Source organism: Euphorbia lathyris, chromosome 3 (genome assembly GCF_963576675.1).
Source record: "Euphorbia lathyris chromosome 3, ddEupLath1.1, whole genome shotgun sequence".
Taxonomy (NCBI): domain Eukaryota; kingdom Viridiplantae; phylum Streptophyta; class Magnoliopsida; order Malpighiales; family Euphorbiaceae; genus Euphorbia; species Euphorbia lathyris.
In genome coordinates this window covers 11,288,649-11,310,807 of record NC_088912.1, presented here as the reverse complement: position 1 = coordinate 11,310,807, position 22,159 = coordinate 11,288,649, and the positions used below count along the sequence as shown (strand labels likewise).

At 33.7% G+C, this 22,159-nt stretch overlaps 1 pseudogene; it reads left to right on the top strand.

The window, feature by feature from the left end:
- LOC136222527 (fatty acyl-CoA reductase 3-like) overlaps window positions 1-14,289 on the top strand; it is a 64,453-nt pseudogene extending 50,164 nt beyond the window's left edge.
- Window positions 14,290-22,159: the final 7,870 nt, after the last annotated feature.

The following is a 22,159-nucleotide window of genomic DNA, read 5'->3' as shown; positions in this document are numbered from 1 at the left end:
CCAAGCCCGTTCCACAGAGCAAGTTTCAACACTGTTTGGACTTGCTAAACATCAGAGATTACTAGTTGCCTATGGGCAACTCTGAGGTAGAGGGAGAAGTCTGTTCATTTGGCACTATCATGGGTGCATATGTTTTCAGGAGGATTCAAGTCAAGGTGGAGATTTGTCGTAATGCCTTGAATTAGTTCCTATTCGGAGTAGTATTGGGTTTCGGATTCCTAGTTGGATTAGGATCATGGATTCCTAGTGGAATTGGGATCATGGGTTCCTAGTTGGATTGAGATCGTGGGTTCCTAGTGGAATTAGGATCATGGGTTCCTAGTGGGATTAGGTTAGATTGGGTATTATAAATACCCATTATGTAAACCTAATCATATTGTAATCTGATTTTCGCCTCCTAATAATACTATTCTCCTTCTGCCCGTGGACTAGCCAACACAACGTTGGTGAACCACGTAAATCTGTGTTTTTCGATTGTTTATTATTTTATCTTTCATTAATTCTGCACAACATACCTGTATTAAAAATGGCATATAAATATATGGGAGATTCCAAGACGGTCCAACCCGGTATTAATTTGGATAAGCTCGGGCTTGGGTCAACTCATACTTAAAAATCCAATTCCAAACTCAACCTAAATAATCCAAGCTCTAATATATATATTTGTAATAATTGCAAAAATTATATTGAAGATGACTATAAATATTTTTTACCTAAAAATTTTAATTTTAAAATTATATATATATATATATATATAGGTTAGGCTAGCCCGTCACAATAAAAAAAAAACTCTCGGGTCAGGCTAGCCCATCGCAATAAAAAAAAATCTCAGGGCAATCTAAATACATTGTCTAAGTTAAGATTTAATATTATCTTCCTCTATTTATTCAGACCATTGGATGTGGTTTGGATGAGTCGAAGAAGCACCCAAACCTATGAATATGTTTGTTTTGCATACAATTTTGATCACATGGACCTTAATAACCATGTAGTATTTGATTATTCACCGTTAGATCTAGAATCTGCATCCTAAGATTCTAATAAGCCTAAATCTAATGGTGAATCACAAAATTTATTTGGTCATTAAAGTCCATATGAACATTATAACGTGTAAAAAAATAAAATGATATAATAATAGTTATAAGTATTCATATTATTTTTTGGGTTACGAAGTAAATAATGATAAGAGTAAAAAATTTATGTATAAATTTTTAATTATTAATAGGGCCAAGAAATATGGATGGCCAAACACTTATGTATTTACTAAAGCTATGGGAGAAATGATTATTCAACAATTGAAAGACAATCTGCTCGTCATTATCATTCGTCCAACCATTGTTTCTAGTACTTACAAAGAACCGTTTCCAGGCTGGACTGAAAGTCTACGGTAAGTAACTCTTTTTTTAACCAATTTATTAAAAGAAAATCACATGTCACTAATTCTCAATATCTTTATTTGTTTTCCGTTCAATTGATGACATATGTTATAATTATTCTACTTTAATACACGTTAATAGGGTTGAGAGTTAGAGTTAATTGCCAAAGTTAATGGGGGTTAAAGTAGAGTAAGTGCCCGTATAGTTCACATGTTTGTATTTGCTGTTGCTGATAAGTAGTAGATGTCAGTTGATTTTTCTGCTAAAAATAGTTGTTTCGAAATTTTTATCAAACACTTTTTATTACTTCTTTAAAATAAAAGATAAAAAGTAGTTTCGTAAAATGGAACCAAACAGGTACTAACTATATAACATGTCATAAATTGAGTGAGAAATAAGTAATAGGAAAAAAAATTGTGACAACTGATTGTTTTTTTCTCATATAACTCTATTTTTCATATTAAATACTCTTCTTCTAAATTATTATAGTTTAATTATACAATATTTAAACTATACAAAAAAAGGACTCAGATCCGAATGTTCGGAATTATCTAAAGGATGAAGTTTGGATTGCAGATGTCTTTCTACAGATTTGGATTACGGAGAAATATATTGCTATTTTGTGTTTTTTGTGCCTTTTATAGGCTCTTTTTACTCTTTGTAGTCATTTCTATCCCTTCGTGGATATTGTATTTGTTTTAGTTTGTAATCATGTGAGGTTTTATTCCTTACATTTTGCTTGTTGTACTTCTTCATATTTTAAAGGGCGACGGCTTCATCCCTAAGCTTCTGATTACTCACTTTCACACGCATTCGGGCTTACCAAATCCATACATCTCAAACTCGTCGGTCTGGTGTTCCATGAGGAGGGTATATGAACAAGTTAGAGAGGACATTGTGTGGTGGTTCGGAGACAACTTCCGGCTAAATTTCTGGACCGACTCGTGGATATCCCCGTCTGTCGCTGATCAGATTGGCATTCCACCTAAAAATCAGCGCACACTTTTTGAGCCAGTGCGAAATTACAGGTTGGATAACTCGTGGAATAACTTGGATCAGCTTCCCGAACAAGTCCAGACTCGTATTCTTCGGGTTCAAGGTAATCGGGATGGAACCGACACCTGCATTTGGAAACATTCCATGTCAGGAGAACTTACGACAAAATCCCTGTACAGCTCGCTCTGCTCTGTTTCGCCGGCGGTTCCCTGGAATCGCTTTATCTGGAATGCATTTGTCCCTCCCCGACGTTCGTTTGCCTGCTGGCTGGTAATTCATGGGAAAATTTCAGTTCAGGTTAATCTTCAGGTACGCGGCTTCTCTCTTGCTTCGAGATGTGCCTTGTGTAATTGCAATATCGAGACTTTGGATCATCTTTTTGTTACGTGTTGGATTGTGAGACGTCTTTGGGCGATGGTCTTTAATAACTTTGCGGTTACTCTCTGCTTTGTGACTACTTTTGAGGCTTTATTTAGCGTTATAAGAGCGGTTGGCTTCCGATCGAAGAAACGCCGCTTGTGGAACTTGGCGACGGTTACTACGGTTTGGTATATTTGGCATATCAGGAACCTGGCTGTGTTTGAAAACGAACTCCCTTCAATCCAAGTTCTTCTGAACCGTCTGTTCTTCCTCTTCCATGAGCCTAAATGGACCTCCTCTTCAACGTCTCGGGTCAGGCCACCTCCGGAACCGGACTTCATTACGATGCGCTGGTGTCCGCCCCCGACAGGCTGGATTAAGGTTAACACCGACGGGGCTGCTGAGGGTGCTCCTGGCATCGCTGGCGCTGGGGGGATTTTCAGAAACGGAAGAGGTTTTGTAATGGGCTGTTTCGCCTTTCCCATTGCCGATTCTTATGCTCATACGGCTGAGCTGATGGCGATCGTCTTTGCTATTGAAGCTGCTTGGGAAAGAGGCTGGCACAATTTGTGGATTGAATCTGACTCGGCATATGCGGTTAAGTTGCTCAGTGAAAAATCTACTGCGGTTCCATGGAGGGTTAAGCAAGAATGGTTAAGCTGCTTATCACGTTGTTCGTCTATGAACTGCAAAATCACTCATATCTTCAGGGAAAGTAATCAAGCTGCGGATCGTCTTGCCTGTTTTGGCAAATCTGCATCAGCGCTCCACTGGTGGCACTCTGCGCCTTATTTTTGCCAATTTCATGTTTTCGATGACCTTTGTAATGTTGCTCATATTCGTTTCCTTTAATTTTCTCCCCCTTTTGTAATTTTCATTTTTTTATTAATAATATTCAGGGTTGGTTAAGTGCGTTAGGGGTGCCAACCTAGTTGGGATGTCTAACCTCTTAATCGCGTCCCAATCTTTCAAAAAAAAAAAAAAACTTCTTCATATTTTATTTAATGAAATTACAAGCATTTCTCAAAAGAAAAAATATACAATATTTCTCGTTAATATTAGAATTTTGTTTTAGTATAAATAAATGCAATTTTTAAAAACGATATGTTTTTTATTTAGGAAATTGCGCTTGCATTAAATAATAAAATTACTCTTCATTTCATGTGATTCGAATCATGACTTTACTAGTTATAGGTAGAGTTTGAACAACTAGGTTAAGACTTTCACCACTTTAAAAACGATATATCAAAAGCACATAAATAATATAAAATATTATGTAAAATGAATAAAAATATAGACATAGACTATTAAATTTAGCATCGAATTCTTTTAATTTATTGATTAAAATTATTATTATTATTATTATTATTATTATTATTATTATTAGTTGCATACTCGTGCATTACGATGGTTAACTTAATATTTTTATCTTTTTTTATATCAATTATTTTAAACAAGGTTTTTTTAGTGATAATATTATGTTTTATATTATTCTTGTAAGAAAGTAACTAATCCTAAACTTTTATTCTTTTAATATTTATCAAGATGATAATGAAAATTGTAAATAAATTTTATATTGTAGAGATTGACACAAACTATATCATTATCAAAATAAAAACCTTGAGAATGTTGACGTAGTTATAGAGCATTTAAAATCAAAATCGTAGTTATTACAGTAAAGTTAACTTATGCAGTAAGTTGATTAGTTATAGGAGAATTATTTTTAACAAAAAGGAGATACAAACATTAAACTGTCAGTTTACAAAAAAAAAAAAATATATATATAGTAGTTCATTTTAAGATGGATGAGTAATTTAAAGTCCGTTTCATTTAATTATTTGAATGTGTCCATCTTATCATTTTAAAGACTACATTTTGTTCTCTTACTTTTTTATCTGATTATTTTCTCAATTATCATAGATTTGTATTAATAGTAGATCATATTCGTGCTGCAAATATCTGGTGTTCAATTTAACTTGATTTACATTCTAGTGCATTTGAAAGTATTAGTAATGGATTATTGAGATAGAATGTAAATCATTTCACCTCTCATTCTGCAAATGTCAAAAATTTCTCCAGCAACATGTCAATCCTCCTCGTGCAAATAACAATTATTATGAGAGAACTTATCAGCCGACCGAGGGAGAACTTGCCAATCCCTTCAACCTATATGTCAACTTTTAAATTTATAGAGTTGTGCTCAATATTCATGCAAATTATAATACAGGTTGTCAAAATCTAATGGATGATATACCAAAATTATTAGTTACTATATATCATCAATCATAATAATGTAAAAGCTTTTATTCACTCTATAGAGAAACATAAAAGTCATAATAAAAACAAACCAGAAGTAGTGCAAGATCTATTAAGTGTCATAATATTTGAAAAACTTCCAAATACTCAAATTATCTTGAAACAAATCTCATTATATTTTATTAGGCTCCACTCTATACCCATGAGTCGAAGACAACCCAAAAGGTTGAATAGTTTAGATAATTACGGAGATGCAAAATTATTAAGATAAAAAAACTATAAGTTCTAGGAAATGTAAGAACATTCAATCTCATGCATGTAAAAATTCAAAACCATAGAAATTTATTATATAATGAAACAAAAGAAACACTCACTTGATGATAGAGTGATGAAGTTTCACCGAAAGCTAATATCAATAAAATTAAGGAAGTTGTTATGTATATGTAAACCCAAACAAATTTGGTGACCAAGAATATTAAATTGAACTAATAACTAAAAAATCAATTCTTATTTTAAAATCTAAGAACAACAAAATGAAAACCTTACTGAGTTTGCAGTCCTTTCACATCAACGATTATGATCATGCAAGTTAAGGTAAAATAAATAAATATGTTGTAACAAAAAAAGAAGAGGAGAAAATTAGTTAGATGCTTAAATAGAAAATCAGAATATGGAAAGATTTTACTCACATGTAAGCCAAGAAGAGAAATCATTTAAAACATGCCAGAATAAAACTCTTATCTTGAGAGTTGAGAGAGATAATTAAAGCCACATAGAAGGTGAAAGGATAGATGGAAAATCAATGGAAAGATATTAACTTTTGATCATCTCATAAAACTGTTTCTATTTAAGTTGTAAATTAATAATTGATATATAAACGTAGAAATGATAGAAATTAACTAAAATTAATGAATTCATATAATTAATTATTTTTTATATAACCGAATTTTCTTAATGTGCCAATTCAGTAAAAAAGCCTTCAAAACTCTTCTCATCAATTTTTATCTGTTTCCAGTATTATACATGGTATATATTATTATTATTATAATTATTATTATTGCAGAACTATTGATGCATTCACTGTGGGCATTGGTATGGGAAAACTAAGATTCTTCGCTATTGATCTGGAAGCAATTATTGATGTGGTAATTCAGCAATCTCATTTCTTTTCCATTTCTAACCAAGTTTTTTTTTATAGATCTTTCTCCCTTTTTATTATATAATTTAGAATTTAGGTTGAATGTTATAGATGTACACCTGTGAAGTACGACCATAAAGTTTAGGCTAACCCGATCAATAAAGAGATATATAACTAAATGCTTAAAATTGTACTATTTTGTAGATACCAACTGATATAGTGGTGAATACGATAATAGTAGCAATGGTAGCTCATGCAAATAAACCTTGTATCAATGGAGTTTATCATGTGGGATCATCATCGAGAAATCCTCTTACAAATTCTAAGCTTAGAGACTATATTTATTATTACTTCACTAACAAACCATATATGGGGAAAGATGGAAAGCTAATCAAGTTTTCCAAACCTACTCTACTGAATAGCATGGCTAGCTTCAATAGATATTTGTCATTCCACTACATGCCATTCTTCACGGTAATTTTTTCAACTCATCTTTAAAATTACTTTTTTAACATAATTGTTTTAGATGTTGGTATCAGAGTCTCTAGTTCAATGTTCGGATAAATTACAATCATAGTATCTGAATTTTACCAATTTTATACTTTGGTACCTAGATTTCATTTTGTCACATAAAAATACCTAAACTTAAGATGATAGGACATTAGTATCTATTGACCTACTACAATCGGTTAACCATTAAAAATATGGATAAATTATAGGGTAAATTCCAAAAAAACTCATATGGTTTCGCCGATTTTCGAAAAAACCCATGTGGTTTGTTATTACAAAAAAAGGGCTGTGGTATACGCCGTTATCCGAAAAACGGAAAATGGCTTAACACCGTTAAAGAGCTGACGTGGCACAGGGGTAAAATTGGAAAAACGATTTTTTTTATTTTTTATTTCTTCTTCTTCTTCTTCTTCTTCTTCTTCTTCTTCTTCTTCTTCTTCTTCTTCTTCTTCTTCCTTCTTCTTCTTCTTCTTCCATCTTTTTTTTCTTTCTTTTTTTTTAAGTTTCGATTCCAGAAATCTGAAAATTTCCAGATTTTCGGAGTATTGGAAATTAAAAAAAAAAATAGAAGAAAAAAAAAGAAGAAGGAGAGAAGAGAGGAGGAGGAGGAGGAGGAGGAGAAAGAGAAAAAAATAAAAAAAATATAAATCATTTTTCAAATTTTACCCTTGTGCCACGTCAACTTTTTAACGATGTTAAGCCATTTTCCGTTTTTCGGGTAATGGCGTATAACACAGTCCTTTTTTTTGTAATAGTAAATCACAGGGTTTTTTCGGAAATCGGTGAAACCACAGGGTTTTTTTGAAATTTACCCTAAATTATAACTTGTTGTAGAAACGACTAACAAATTGAAAGTTAAAGTATAAAACAAATAGAGAAAACACCAGAACTTAACAAGGTTCATCCAATATTACCTACGTCCCCGGACACTACTGAATAATATTTCAAACGAGCAAATATTACAATAGAGAAAGGAAGAGAAAACAATTAAGCTTTTGAACTAAAGGAGTCTAGTTGTGGGATGTTTTGAACTAAAGCCTAGAGCCCAATATATAATATTAGAAAAGCTTTACTAAGTTATGTTTTTCCAATGTGGGATAACAAACAAAATATACATCTGCTTTTCCTCTTCTTCCCTCTTGACTTCCAATGTGGGATCCCTAAAAGAGAGCTAATTTTCTACAATCCCCACCTTGGCGATCTTCCAAGAAACCCTAACCAAACTATCTCTGCTTATCTCCATACCGAGAATCTTCTTAGCCTCACCCAAATCTTTCATTTCAAACTCCTGATTTAGTTGAGCCTTTAATTTCTCAATATCTCCTTTATTCTTTGACACAATCAACATATCATCAACATAAAGAGAAGATACACAAATGACCCATCTTGTACCTTGCACAAATATACATAGTGATCGTATTTGCTTCTAGTGTACTTCTGCCCCATCACGAACTTACCAAGTCGCTTGTACCACTGCCTTGGAGATTGATTCAATCCATACAACGATTTGTTCAACTTGGACACTAAATTTTCCTTAACAACAACCTTGTATCCCTCTGGCTGAGTCATATAGATTTCCTCCTCCAAATCCATATGTAAAAATGCAGTCTTTACATCCAATGAACTAGTTCCAAATCAAATTGCGCTAGCAATGCCAATAATATTCTAATGGAGGTGTGTTTTATAACTAGAGAAAAAACTTTATTATAATCAATTCCCTCATTCTATGCGTAGCCTTTAGCCACCAACCTTATCTTGTAGCAAACACTAGACTTGTCAGGATATTATTCTTTCATTACATATACCCATTCACATCCAATTTCCTTCTTTCCATTCAGCAGACTTGCTAGCTTCCATGGCTGATTCTTTTCAAGGGACTGCATCTCCTCATCCATAGCATTCCTCTATCTTTCATTTTCTGAACTCTATACAGCTCCAAAATAAGAGGTAGGAACTTCTTCAACTGAAGATACACAAACCATCATATCTTCATATCGAGTATGCTTTTTTTTATGTTTCTATATGGCTTTCTCAATGCAATTGGCATCTGTTTCTATGTAGATTCTTGTGCTGGAACCTTATCTTCTTCATCTAATCCTTCTACTATAGGAGTATCAAATTTCATTGCTGGACTAATTTTTCTACTTCCCTCAAACTCCACCTATTTGGAAGTATCATCCACCTGATTTGGAGTACCATTTGTCTACTTATCAGCTATCTTCTTCAATATGGTGGATTCATCAAAGGTAACATCCATGCTAAAGATTATCTTCTTGGACTCAAAGCACCATAAACAATATCATTTGACTCTAGAGGAAATGCCCATAAATATCGCCTTTTTTGCTCTCGGATCCAACTTCGATTCTTTAACATGGTAGTATGTACTGGAACCAAACACACGTAAGGAATTATAATCTTTAGTTGGTCTTCCATACCACAACTCTAAAGGTGTCTTGCAGTTGATAACAGGTGATTGTAATTGATTAATGAGATGGCTAGCGTATATTACATCCTCAGTCCAGAACTGTTTGCCCAAACCAGCATTGGACAACATACATCAAACTTTCTCCAGTAGAGTTTGATTCATCCATTCTGCCACCCCATTCTACTGTGGTGTATTTCTAACTATGAAGTGTTAGACAATTTCTTCATCTTTACAGACTTTAATAAAAGGTTCACTTTTGTACTCTCCACCATTATCTGATCGAAGACATTTGATCTTTCTTCATGTTTGAGTTTCCATCATATTTTTCCACATGAGAAAAACTCCAAACGCTTCATCCTTCGACTTCATAGTGTACACCCACACTTTTCTATAGAAGTCATCAATAAAGGTAACATAATAGAATTCACCTCCCAACTAAATTGTCTTGGAAGTTCCCCATACATCTAAGTGAACATAATCCAAAATACCATTGGTATTATGGATTGTAGTGCCAAACTTCACCCTCGTCTGTTTCCCCTTGATACAATGCTGACAAAGATCTAACTTGCAGGTTCGAACTCCATTTAACAAACCTTGACTCGCCAAAGCTTTCAAGGAATATTCACCTGCATGCCCCAGCCGCATATGCCACAATATGGTTGCTTCTAGCTCTTTAGCATCGCTAAAAACCACTGGTGTTGCTCCAGTAATTATACTACCATTATAATAGTACAAGTCGTTGCTCTTTTGAACTTCCTTCATTGCCACAAGTACACCAGAGATGACCTTCATAGAATCTTCTTTGATAACAATAGTGAAGCACTTTTTGCTTAAGACTCCCATAGAAATAAGATTTTTTGTCAAGCTCAGCACATATCTAACATCTATCAAAGTTCTAGTTGCTCCATTATGATTCCTTGGCTGAATTGAACCAATTCCAACTGTCTTATATGGACAGTCATTTGATGTAGGAAGAACTCCACCATCTATTTCTTTGAAGTTAAAAAACCAGTCCCGATTAGGACACATATGGTGGTTACAAGCTATGTCTAGAATCCATGCTTACGACCCACTTGATTATTCTATGGTTGCTAATGAAAAGTCTAAGTTATCATCATACTCAGCAACATTCGAATCTGCAATAGCCTTCTCTTTACCAGATTTATTCATCAGATTCGGGCAATCTTTCTACCAGTGCCCTTTCTCTCGGAAAAAGGCACATTCATCTTTGCTAACTCTGGATTTCGATCTCTAATTCTTGCCTCTACTCTTCTTATGGGAATGACATCTCGTGACTAATACTTTTGTTGCACCACTATTACTTTCTTTCTTATCTTTCTTTCTCAATTCGTAGCTATACAATGTAGCACAAACTTCACTAAGATACACTTGAGCCTTTGTATAAAGTAAAGCAGTTTCAAGAAATTCAAACTCCTCAAGAAGCGATCCTAACAACATTAATGCTAAATCTTCATCTCCAAAAGTCACGTCCAAGTTCATCAAATAAGCAACAAGATTATTGAAACTCATGATGTGATCATTCATCGTGGTACCCAGAACATATGAGAATCTAAACTATTTTTTCTGCATATGAAGCTTATTCTGACTGCTCTTCCTCGTGAACTTTTCCTCTAATGCCTTCCACAAAACCCTTGTAGAAGTTTCCTTTCTAGATGCATACTTCTGCTCTCTAGAAAGGCATGATCGAAATTATACCACATGCCAAACAGTTTATTATTTTCCAATCCTTCTCATCAACGTCTTCTGGTTTCTCTTCTTCAATGGCAACATCTAGACCTTGTTGAAACAACGCATCCAAAAATTTGCCTTGCCAAATGCCAAAGTGACCCATACCATCAAAGTTCTCCACTACAATTCTGCTATTGGACACGCCTATTCTTGACAAAATAGACGTCTTTGTCGATGTGGAACCCGATGATGTTTCATCAATCATCATCTTAGTTCAAATTGAAAAATCACCAATAATAATTTATCTTAAGTAACTTCACTAGAAAAATTCACATGCCATTGGTGGAGGCACAAACGGTCTCACTTAAGTACCAGCTTTCTTAGGCGATATACTATCAAATATTTTTCCAAATGAGTGTTTTAAAACATTACTTTTCAATTTACTAAATAGTCAATGAAACCCAAAGAAAAAACTTTTCTGATGTGTCGACCGATTAGTCTAGCTGCGACACACATAGTTCGTGTATTGTTTTGTGTAAAAATGAAATCTAGATACCAAAGTGTAAAAGGAAAAAAGTTTAGGTACTATAGTTGTAATTAACCTATCAATGTTTAGATGCCTGTTATTGGGTCATCTACAAATCTTCAATCCTGCAAATTTGACATTTTAGATAATCATTTCTGGCATGAAAGGCGTATTAAATCCCGCATTAGCTAGCTTTAACGTTAATAAGTTGTTTATAAGTGTGAAGCAATATTGTCGTTTTTAGGAGAAGTTATTAGAAGCACCCGGTTCCCCATGTCAAATGGAGGACCTTCTATATAATTTTGCAATATGTAATAATATGAACCCATACATATCATAGGAGATCCCACTATTTTATTTACAAATAAGATACCAAAATAGGCCTGTGGTTTTTGGGGAAGTATCAATTTAGACTTCATGTACAAAATAACACCAATATAGGTTTAACGTTTAGAAAAGAGTACTAGTTTAGGCCTTGATAATGAAACGTGACACATCATTTGTATTACTTTGTTAAGTCTGTCAATTGTACATGGAGAGAGAAATCAGAACTTGACGGAGTAATATGAATGATGTGTCACATTTCGTTACCGAGTCCTAAATTGGTACTCTTTTAAACATTAAGCCTACATTGGTGTTGTTTTATACATGGAGCCTATATTGGTACTTTTTCAAAAACCTTAAGCTTATTTTGGTACCTTATTCATTTTATTTATTTAGTGGGTTACAATACAGTGTCTAAATGTGAATTGTGGGTCCTCCAAATGATGATATGGAAGATCGGGTGCTTAATATAAGAACTCATTTTTTAGGCGTCTTACACATTATTTAGTCCATGTGTTTTAATAGTATGTTGTAAGACCCTTAACTTTTGTTCTATTCAACAGTTTAATCCTTATAAATGAACTAAACCGTTGAATAATTCAAATATTTATAAGACTAAATTCTTTAATAAACTAAAAATTAAAAACCTTATAATATATTTATTAAAATATAAAAACTAAAGAGTGTGTTAGATAAAAATATACGGATTAATAAATTATTTACCGAAGCCTATAAAAAAGTATACTTGTTTCAATACAGGGTCTAAAATTGGCGAACACAATATTCTACGGTTATTTTGGAAGCATGTACAACACTTTGGATAAAAGGATCAAATTTGTGATACGATTAATGGACCTTTACAGTCCGTACCTATTTGTCCATGGAAGGTATTAATTACTTTAATTGTTTAAAATTATATATTTTAATCTCTATATATATATTTTAGTTCGGGATAAGAGTAGAAATGTAAACGGGTAGGGTGGAAAATGCATTTTCTATCTCCGTTCCTCGGCTAGTTAGGGATTTTCGGTGCCCGTCTCCGCGAGTTAGACGGGATAGATTTGTCTCTATCCCTTTCCCGCGGGGATCCCGATTTTCCGTTTACAGATGTTACAAAAACCTTGTCTTCATTATCCATTCTCCATTCCTTGTTATCTGTTGGGAATCACCGGTTATGTTTAAAAAAAGAATCAGTAAAGTTAAAAAATTTAAGAAATAGTAGCTAATAATACTAATCATCAACAATCATTATTAAATTTCAAACGACGAAAAACTAAAAATTAGAAACAACTGGTCACCTAATTAAAATGTACTTAAATCATCCAAAAAATCACTTAGGATATTTAGAAATCCTCATCAGGGGTTAACATGAGCAAGATACCTTCCCCATCCGGACCTCATCCCTGTCCCATGGGGATTATTGTCGAGGATTCCCCGTTCCCATCGGGATGAGTCACTGACGAGATCGGGAATCTGGCCCATTAATTTTGCCTATAAAAGTATTGGGAAAGCTCAATTTTTGCCCTTGTCGTACAAAACGACTCAATTTTTCGGTTGTCGTACAACACATCTCAATCTTGTCTCCATGATAGAAATTCTAGCATAATTTTACTCTTTTTGAAAAATTTCTTCGCTAGTTACTTTTCTTGGAAAGGGGTGAATTAAATTTTCTATCATTAGTTTAAAATTGAACTAAAGTTTCTCCTAATATAATAAAATGAGTTTTTTTTTTTACGATAAATTGATCTTTTCCAATAATTTTAAAGACAAATTTATTCCTTATCCCGTAATTGTGTAGGGTTTTTTTTTTGATAGAAACACTTATATCTTTAATAGATGAACAAGCAAGTACAACAAGAAAAACACAAGGAATGAAACCTTACAAGAACCATAAAGGCACTAAAACGACTACAAAGAGCAAAAATAACCATAAAAGGTATTAAAAACATAAAAGAACAAGAAAATATATACTTCTAGTAATTCCAATTCCATAGAAAAGCATCTGCAAACCAGTCATCATCATTTAAGCCGATCTGAACATTCGGATGTGAATCCTTTCTTTTGTTGCAACCACGTAGATCTATTGATCTACGAACAAGATAAACCGCTTCCGCTCGTGCTAAATTCGAAAAAGGTATAAACGAAAGAATAATGGAGAGCCGATACAATTCAAACGAATAAGAAGATCAGATGAAGTATATAAACACAGACAGAAAAAAACAATAAAAAAATACAGTAAATCTAACCGGTGGAAGGAGGAAGAATGAAGATAAACTTCTCTCTTCCTCTTGAAAGTAGATTCACAAAATAGGAAAAGTTGTGTATTTGATAGATGATGGGGCTTTGAGAAAAGAGGGAAAAGAGATGAAAAGAAACTAGGAAAATGGAGGAAGGAGTTGGACGGTTTCCTGAAAACCAGAGAAAAAAAAATTGTGTAGGGTTTTATTCCTTGTTTCTTATGTTGTACTTACACTTTTTTTTTTTATCTATGATTTGACGCTTGCTTTTTTATTAAAAAAATATTGAATTTTTCAGGTTTGAAGATTCGAACATAGAAAAATTACTTCAGGTGACAAAAGAAAATAGGGTAGAAATAGATACATTTTACTTTGATGTGAAATGTATTGATTGGGATGATTACTTCTTGAATACACATATTCCTGGACTTTTAGAATATGTTGTAGTGTGATGTAACTGTAATAAAGTCATTCCAACTATTTCAGACAGAAAAAAGTCACTGAAAACGTGATAACTACATTGGAAATGATGAACTCTTACATATGACATGATAAATACATGAAAAAAATTAAAATTATATTTTTTTATCTGCTTAATTCAATGCTTGAAACTGCTTATGAGTAAGGCAATTGCTTGAAACTGTTATGCGACAACCAAAAATTGTATTTTCTTTTACTTTTTTTTTGCCCGTCACATGGCATTCACGTGATTGTTATATTATGCGTTAAGAAGGTTTCTATCTTATAAATTGTATTTCAAGTATTTTTGTTGTAGTAAAAGGTTTGGGATAAGGTGTCTCGATAATAAAGAAGTAGAGAAGAAGAAGTCTTTATTAATGAAGAAGAGAAGGAAATAAGAAATCAATTTACACGAGAAGAAAATGAAAAGTGCCTAAAACCTACAGCTATCTTTCCTATTTATAGAATACAACAATAAGAAAATAATTAGCTGTCAATTAGCTATATGGTAAAATACACAAACAGCACCTATATTTTAACTTACTTAACACCCCCCGCAAGCTGACAGTGATTACTTTGCTATCTGCTGAACATTCAGAACTCCAAGTCGTGAAAGGAAAGAAGTCAGCAATGGTGAATGTAATGGTTTGGTTAAACAATCTGCTAACTGATCTGTAGTTGAAACTGGCAGCAAATGTATCACACCAGCTTGAACCTTTTCTCTCACGAAATGACAATCAATCTCGAGATGTTTTGTTCTTTCATGAAAAACCGGATTCTTAGCAATATGAACAGCAGATATATTATCACAAAACAATAAGGCTGGTTGAGGATGAATAATTTGAAAGTCTTGCAAGAGATAAGCTCACATGCTGTGGAAGACATGGCGCGATATTCTGCTTCAGAACTAGATCTACTAACGGTTTGTTGCTTCTTAGATTTCCAACTAATTAACGAACTGCCTAAAAAAACACAAAAGCCTGTAATTGACCTTCTTGTTTCTTTACAGTTAGCCCAATCTGAATCCGTAAATGCTTGTAGTTGTAATGAAGATGCAACAGGATAAAACAAACCTTGAGCAGGTTGACCCTTTAAATACCTCAAAACTCTGTGCACTAAGGTCATATGCTTTTCTGTTGGTTTATCTAAGTATTGAGATAACTGTTGAACAGCAAACGATATATCAGGCCGTGTGTTGGTTAAATAAAGTAACTTGCCTACGATTTTCCTATATTCCGTGTAGTCTGGCAGAGGTAAAGACTGTATACCGTCCAAGCTTTCTGGTGTAATAGGAGTAGAACATGGTTTTGCTTCTAAAAAACCTGTGTCAGCCAATAAATCAAGAGTATACTTCCTCTGGTTAATATGGATTCCTGACTTATTTCTCAGAATTTCAAGTCCTAAAATGAACTTCAGCTTTCCCAAGTCTTTAATTGTAAAACACTTATGCAAATGATCCTTAATGTCTTGTATAGCCTCAGTGTTAGAACTAGCTATGATGATATCATCAACATAGACAACCAATGCCATAAAATCTTGTCCAGTTCCCCTTATAAATAAAGATGGATCTGCTTGAGACTGTTTAAAACCTAACAACAACAACGCTGCTCTTAGCTTTGAGTTCCATTGTCGACTGGCTTGCTTCAAGCCATACAAAGATTTGGTTAACCTACAGACAACATTAGGTACATCGGTCTTCACCCCGGTAGGTAACTCCATGTATATCTCCTCTTCTAATTCCCCATGGAGAAATGCATTGTTGATATCCAACTACTGCAAATCCCATCCTTTGATAGCTGCCAAAGCCAATAGTACTCTAATTGTAGATACCTTTGCCACAGGAGAGAAGGTTTCATTATAATCTAAACCTTATTGTTGTGTATATCCCTTAGCCATAAGCCTAGCCTTGTACCACTCAATGCTACCATCACTCTTCCTCTTGATTCTAAAAACCCATTTATAACCAATAGCTTTCTTCCCAATAGGCAAAGAACAAATCTCCCATGTCTGGTTAACAGCAAGAGCTGCTAACTCATCTTGCATTGCTTGTTTCCATTCTGGAGATTGAGAAGCCTGTTTGTATGTTTTAGGGTCTTCCTCTGCATACAAAGAAAATGAAAATTTTTGTTGCGAAACAGACACATTAGCATAATCAAGTACATTAGATAAAGGATGATTCACTCCCTTTTCTGGAACAGGTAAAACATTATTCTGCATCATAGCACAATGATAATCTCTAAGGTACTAAGGTTGCTTATGAACTCTACCTGATTTCCTAGGAACATTATGTGTTTCCAGTAAACCTTTTTCCTCTACTAGTACAGGCTGTATAAAATCACTAGCATCCACAGACTCAACATTGTGACTATCATAAGGAAAAACACGCTCATGAAAAATAATATTGCGAGAGACTAATACTTTATGATTATCCATATCATAGACCTTATAACCCTTCATACATGAACTATACCCAAGAAAAATACACCTCCTAGAACGTGGATCCAATTTTGTTCTATTGCGAGCAAGAGTACTAACATAACACAAACTACCAAAAGATTTAAACATCGAATAATCAGGCACTTTCTTATGCAAAACTTCATGAGGTGTTTTATTGTCAAGTAAAGGAGTGGGCATACTATTAATTATAGAGACAGCATGAAGAACAAAATAAGGCCAAAACTGATTAGGAAGATTACTTTGAAATTTCAACGAGCGTGCAACATTTATTATATGCTGATGCTTGCGCTCAACAAGCCCATTTTGCTGTGGTGTTTCAACACAACTCAACTGATGTTGAATTCCAGTTTGCATATAAAATTCTTTTAAAGCAAACTCTGGACCATTGTCAGTCCTTATACACCTTACTGTTCCTGCATACTGTACTTCTACCATTTTAACAAAAACTTTAACTAAATCAGGTACCTCAGATTTTGTTTTAAGCATATAAACCCAAGTATACCTGGTAAAATCATCAACAATGGTCAGAAAATATCTATATCCATTCATTGAAACATAGGTTGGTCCCCATATATCCATGTGAACTAATTGAAAAACAGAACTAGTAGAAGAAACAGATTTAGGAAAAGGCAATTTTCGTTGTTTTGCCTTATAACAAACATCACATACCAAGTTAGTACTACTTACAATATCAGGAAATTGTTTGGTAATTTCTGCTAACCTAGAAAAAGACGGGTGTCCAAGCCTATAATGCCAAAGATCTTCTTGATTACAGGTAAGAGAATGAACAGGAATATCAACAGAATTACAAGCAAAAGCAGAACCAAAAACAGGATAAGCCAAGTGATATAACCCTTCTTGCACTTTAGCTAAACCAATCCTCTTCTTGGTTTGTGCATCCTGGATTACACACTGATCCATAGAAAAATTCACATAACAATTCAAAGTAGAAGTCAACTTAGCAATTGAAATCAAATTATAATTAAAAGAAGGCACAAAGATAGCATCATATAAGATCAAATCTTCAGAAAGATGAACATTACCAATATGAGTAGCCTGTAATTTCATATTGTTAGGTAAGATGACAAACCAATTATCAACTGGTCTAGAATTTGTAAAATAAGATAGTGAACTAAGTACATGATTACTGGCACCAGTATCTAAAATCCAAGAATTATTAATAGAAGATTGTGTAGAAGAAAAACCTGTAACTCCAACATGATGAGCAGGTTGAGTATGAGAATTTTGAGCAACAGCAGCATTAACAAAATAAATCTCAGATTGTAAATCAGCAATACGATAAACATCCGATTGACAAAAATTTTCTTTCAGATTATCCCACAGATCTTTAGCATCATCAATCCATCCAACCGATTGAGCAACAGAAGAATCTAAAGAACGAAATAACCAAGAAAGTACCATATTGTTGGAACGAGTTTCTCGATGGTTCCATCTATGAAATCCAGTTTATTCTTTGAAAGCAAAGCCATCTTCACGTTTCTGCTCCAAGAATGATAATTCTTTCCTGAATTAGCCAGAACTGGTGATACAAGAACAACAGAAGGATTTTCGCTAGGATGAAGATAATAGGGACTCTATTCGTCAGCTCGACGATTTGCCATGATTGTGATTAAAAATAGAAATTGAAGAAGTAAAGAGAAATTGAAAGAAGATGTGCGGAAGAAAGAATATCAGAGCTCTGATACCATCTCGATAATAAAGAAGTAGAGAAGAAGAAGTCTTTATTAATGAAGAAGAGAAGGAAATAAGAAATCAATTTACAGGAGAAGAAAATGAAAAGTGCCTAAAACCTACAGCTATCTTTCCTATTTATAGAATACAACAATAAGAAAATAATTAGCTGTCAATTAGCTGTATGGTAAAATACACAAACAGCACCTATATTTTAACTTACTTAACAAGGTGCAAAAATCTCCATAAGATTGACAGTTAGAAGCAATTTTACTCTAACGTGTAAAATGGTATAATTTTTCCCATAATGTTGGCAGTCAAGATCAAATTTATCCCCAATATTGATAAGTTGTGTCAATTTCAGATATCATTATAAAATACAGAAGTTTTACTACTTATTCTGCACCTTCTAAAAAAAGTTCACATTTTTTGTGATTTAGTAATGGAGATTAATTTTTTAAATTCGGCGTAATATTTAAATTTTTCTATCCAACTTGTACAAAACACAGTATAATTATTATTTTTATTATTTTTTTTCATATGTTTGAGTAATAAAATGACGTACATGTAAAACGTAGATGATAAAATTTGTGACTGAGAAGACAATTTGATGACGTTAAGGAATTGGCTACCAATATTATGAGTAAAATTGCACCATTTTAGACGTTATGGGTAAAATTGCTCCTAATTGGCAACGTTGTGAGTATTTTTTCACCTTATCCCATAAGGTTTTGCTAAAATCCAAATCACTACTTACTGGTAACTTCACACAAATTAGAAGAATGATAATAAAATTTTGGTAAAAAACATTATGAGACTCCTGATCTTTCAGATTGACCTTTACATTAGAGACACGTTGCTATTTTAGTGATAATATCGGCTCATTTCAGCTAAAAACTATCTGATTAGACAAATATAAATAAAGAGAAGAACAAATCAATAACGGTTCCATTAACTACACTGTATATTTAATTTCCCTTAAGTTTACAAACCATGTCTTCAAAGATTGGTCTTAAAAAATGACAATCCAAATTGATATGTTTTGTCATTTCATGGAAAATACGATTGTTGGCAATGTAGACAGGATGATTATTATCACAGAATAATGTGACTACTTGTGTACGTTGAATACTAATGAAATCCAACATGTACGGTAGCCGCTGGATTTCAAAAGTTGTTAATCTCAATGTAGGGATGGCAATGGGGTGGGGAAAAACCGAAAACTGTGGGGATCCGAACCGATAGGATCAGGGAAAAACGAAAAATTTTGGGTGTGGGGTTGGGGACGGGGAAGACTTTAGCCCCGAACATTAAAATTGGGCAAGGGTGGGTATTAGTATCCCCGAACCGCGGAAATCCGCAAGCCGCCCCCGAAAAACTGACTGTAAAATCCCCGAATAATAAAATAAAATAATATATATATATATATATATATATATATATAAGATAATTAGTATTCAAATGTAATTAAAAAAATAATCAGTATTGTGATAAGTTAACTAGTACTATTAACTACATCTATAATAATTTAATTTAGTTTTATTGCTGCGCTTGGTATATCACATGTATTTAGATATATCAGTACTGAATGCTGAGTTTTTTATTATATCAGTACTTTAATTTTGTTTTATTGCTTCTCTTGGTATATCACATGTATTTAGATATATTAGTACTAAATGCTAAGTTTTTTTATTATATCAGTACTGATACTGAATGCTGAGTTTTTTATTATATCTGTACTTTAATTTATTTTATTGCTGCTCTAAAGTTATATCTTATAATTTCGTTTTATTGCTGCTCTAAATTGATATTTTATACCAGTAACACGTGGTGAAATTTAAATTTGGGGATTAGATAATTTTTTAATTTGGAGATTTTTTTTAAATTTTATTTAGGGATCGGGGATTCACCGAAACCCGTGGAGAACCATGCCGGCTAGTGTGAGTGCCAAAAAATCTTCGAACATTTTTTTTTTGGATTCCCCGAAACCGCCCTCGCCCCGCCCCGTTTCCACCCCTATCTCAATGTTCTATATTCTTCTTTCGCTTGAACTTGTTGCTACTGTTGGCTGCTTTTTGCTTTTCCACGAAATGAGAAAGTTTCCAAAAAAAACTATGTAAGCTGTCACTGTTCTTCTTGTGTCCTCACAATTATCCTAACTTGATCATAGAATGCTCGTAGATTTAAGTTAGAAGAAGCTGGATATAATAATTATTTTCCTGGTGCCTTCTTTAAATATCGTAAAATTTTGTGCACTCCTTGAAGATGAAAATTTGTTGGATAGTCAAAGTAATTAGCTTAACGAGTTAGAAAAAAGATATGTCTGGTATTGTGTTTATAAGTATATCAACTTGTTTTTCTATATATGATTACTATTAAATTCAGATATGATATAATAATTAGGGTAAATTCTAAAAAAAAAACCTTGTGATTTCACCGATTTCCAAATAAACTCCTGTGGTTTGTTTTTACCAAAAAAAGGAGCGTGTTTATGCCGTTACCCGAAAAACGGAAAATGGGTTAACGGCGTTAAAAATACTGACGTGGCGAAGGGTAAATTTGAAAAAACAATTTTTCTTTTATTTTTTTATTTTTCTTTTTTATTTCTTCTTCTTCTTCTTCTTCTTCCCCCTCCTACTCCTCCTTCTACTCCTCTTCTTCTTCTTCCCCTCTCTCTCTCTTCTCTTTTTATTCCTCTCTCTCTCCCCTTCTTCTTTTTTTTGTTTCTTTTTGTTTCGATTTCAGATTTCCAAAATCGGAAATCTGAAAATTCCAGATTTCTGGATTCCAGAAATCTGGAAATTCCCAGATTTCCGATTTTGGAAATCTGAAAATATGCCTCACCACTTTGGAAGTCTCCTCAACTTCCTATTAATTCCATAATCAAATCCTAAATCAGATCAAAATCAATCAGAACTCAAGAAATTTTTCAAATCACACAAAGATCGAGAAATTAAATTACAAGGATGTCGAGAACATCGTCGTGGATTTGGAAGTCGAGATCGTCGGAGAGATGAGAGAGATTACCGGTGGACCATTTGAGAGTTACAGAGCCAGTGAACATGGACCAAAATCCCAAATTCAATCCACCAATTTCCGAATTTCCTAAATTGTTTTCATCAAAATTGAGTCTGTACAAACTTTCCAATGTCTGTAAATTCGTAGGAATTGTACCAGTAAGAGAATTTTGAGCAAAATCAATTACCTTAAGTGCTGAAGCATTGGCCAGTGAAACAGGAATAGAGCCTGTAAAATTGTTCACACCGCCGGCGAACACTCTCAGGCTAGGAAATTTGAGTGAGATTGGTTGGGATTTGTACCGGACTTTACCAAAAAGACCGTCGGCGTCTAAGATGTCCTTCTTCGCTGATGTAGATACGGGGTGGATGTTGGGGAGGTCGGCGATGGAATTGAAATAAGTGTAGGAGCATCATCGTCCTTCATTTCCGTGCGAAGTCGGAGCAGTAGAAGTTCGAAGTCGGAGCAGTCGGCGAAGAAAGAGAGGAAGAAGAAGAAGCGAGAGAGGAAGAAGACGAAAGAAAAAAGAGAAAAAAAAATTAAAAAAATTAAAAAAATTTGGAATTTCCAATTTTAACCCTCTATTTTAACACTGTTAAGTCATTTTCCGTTTTTCGGGTAACGGCGTAAACCACGCTCCTTTTTTTTGGTAAAAACAAACCACAGGAGTTTTTTGCGAAATCGGTGAAACCACAG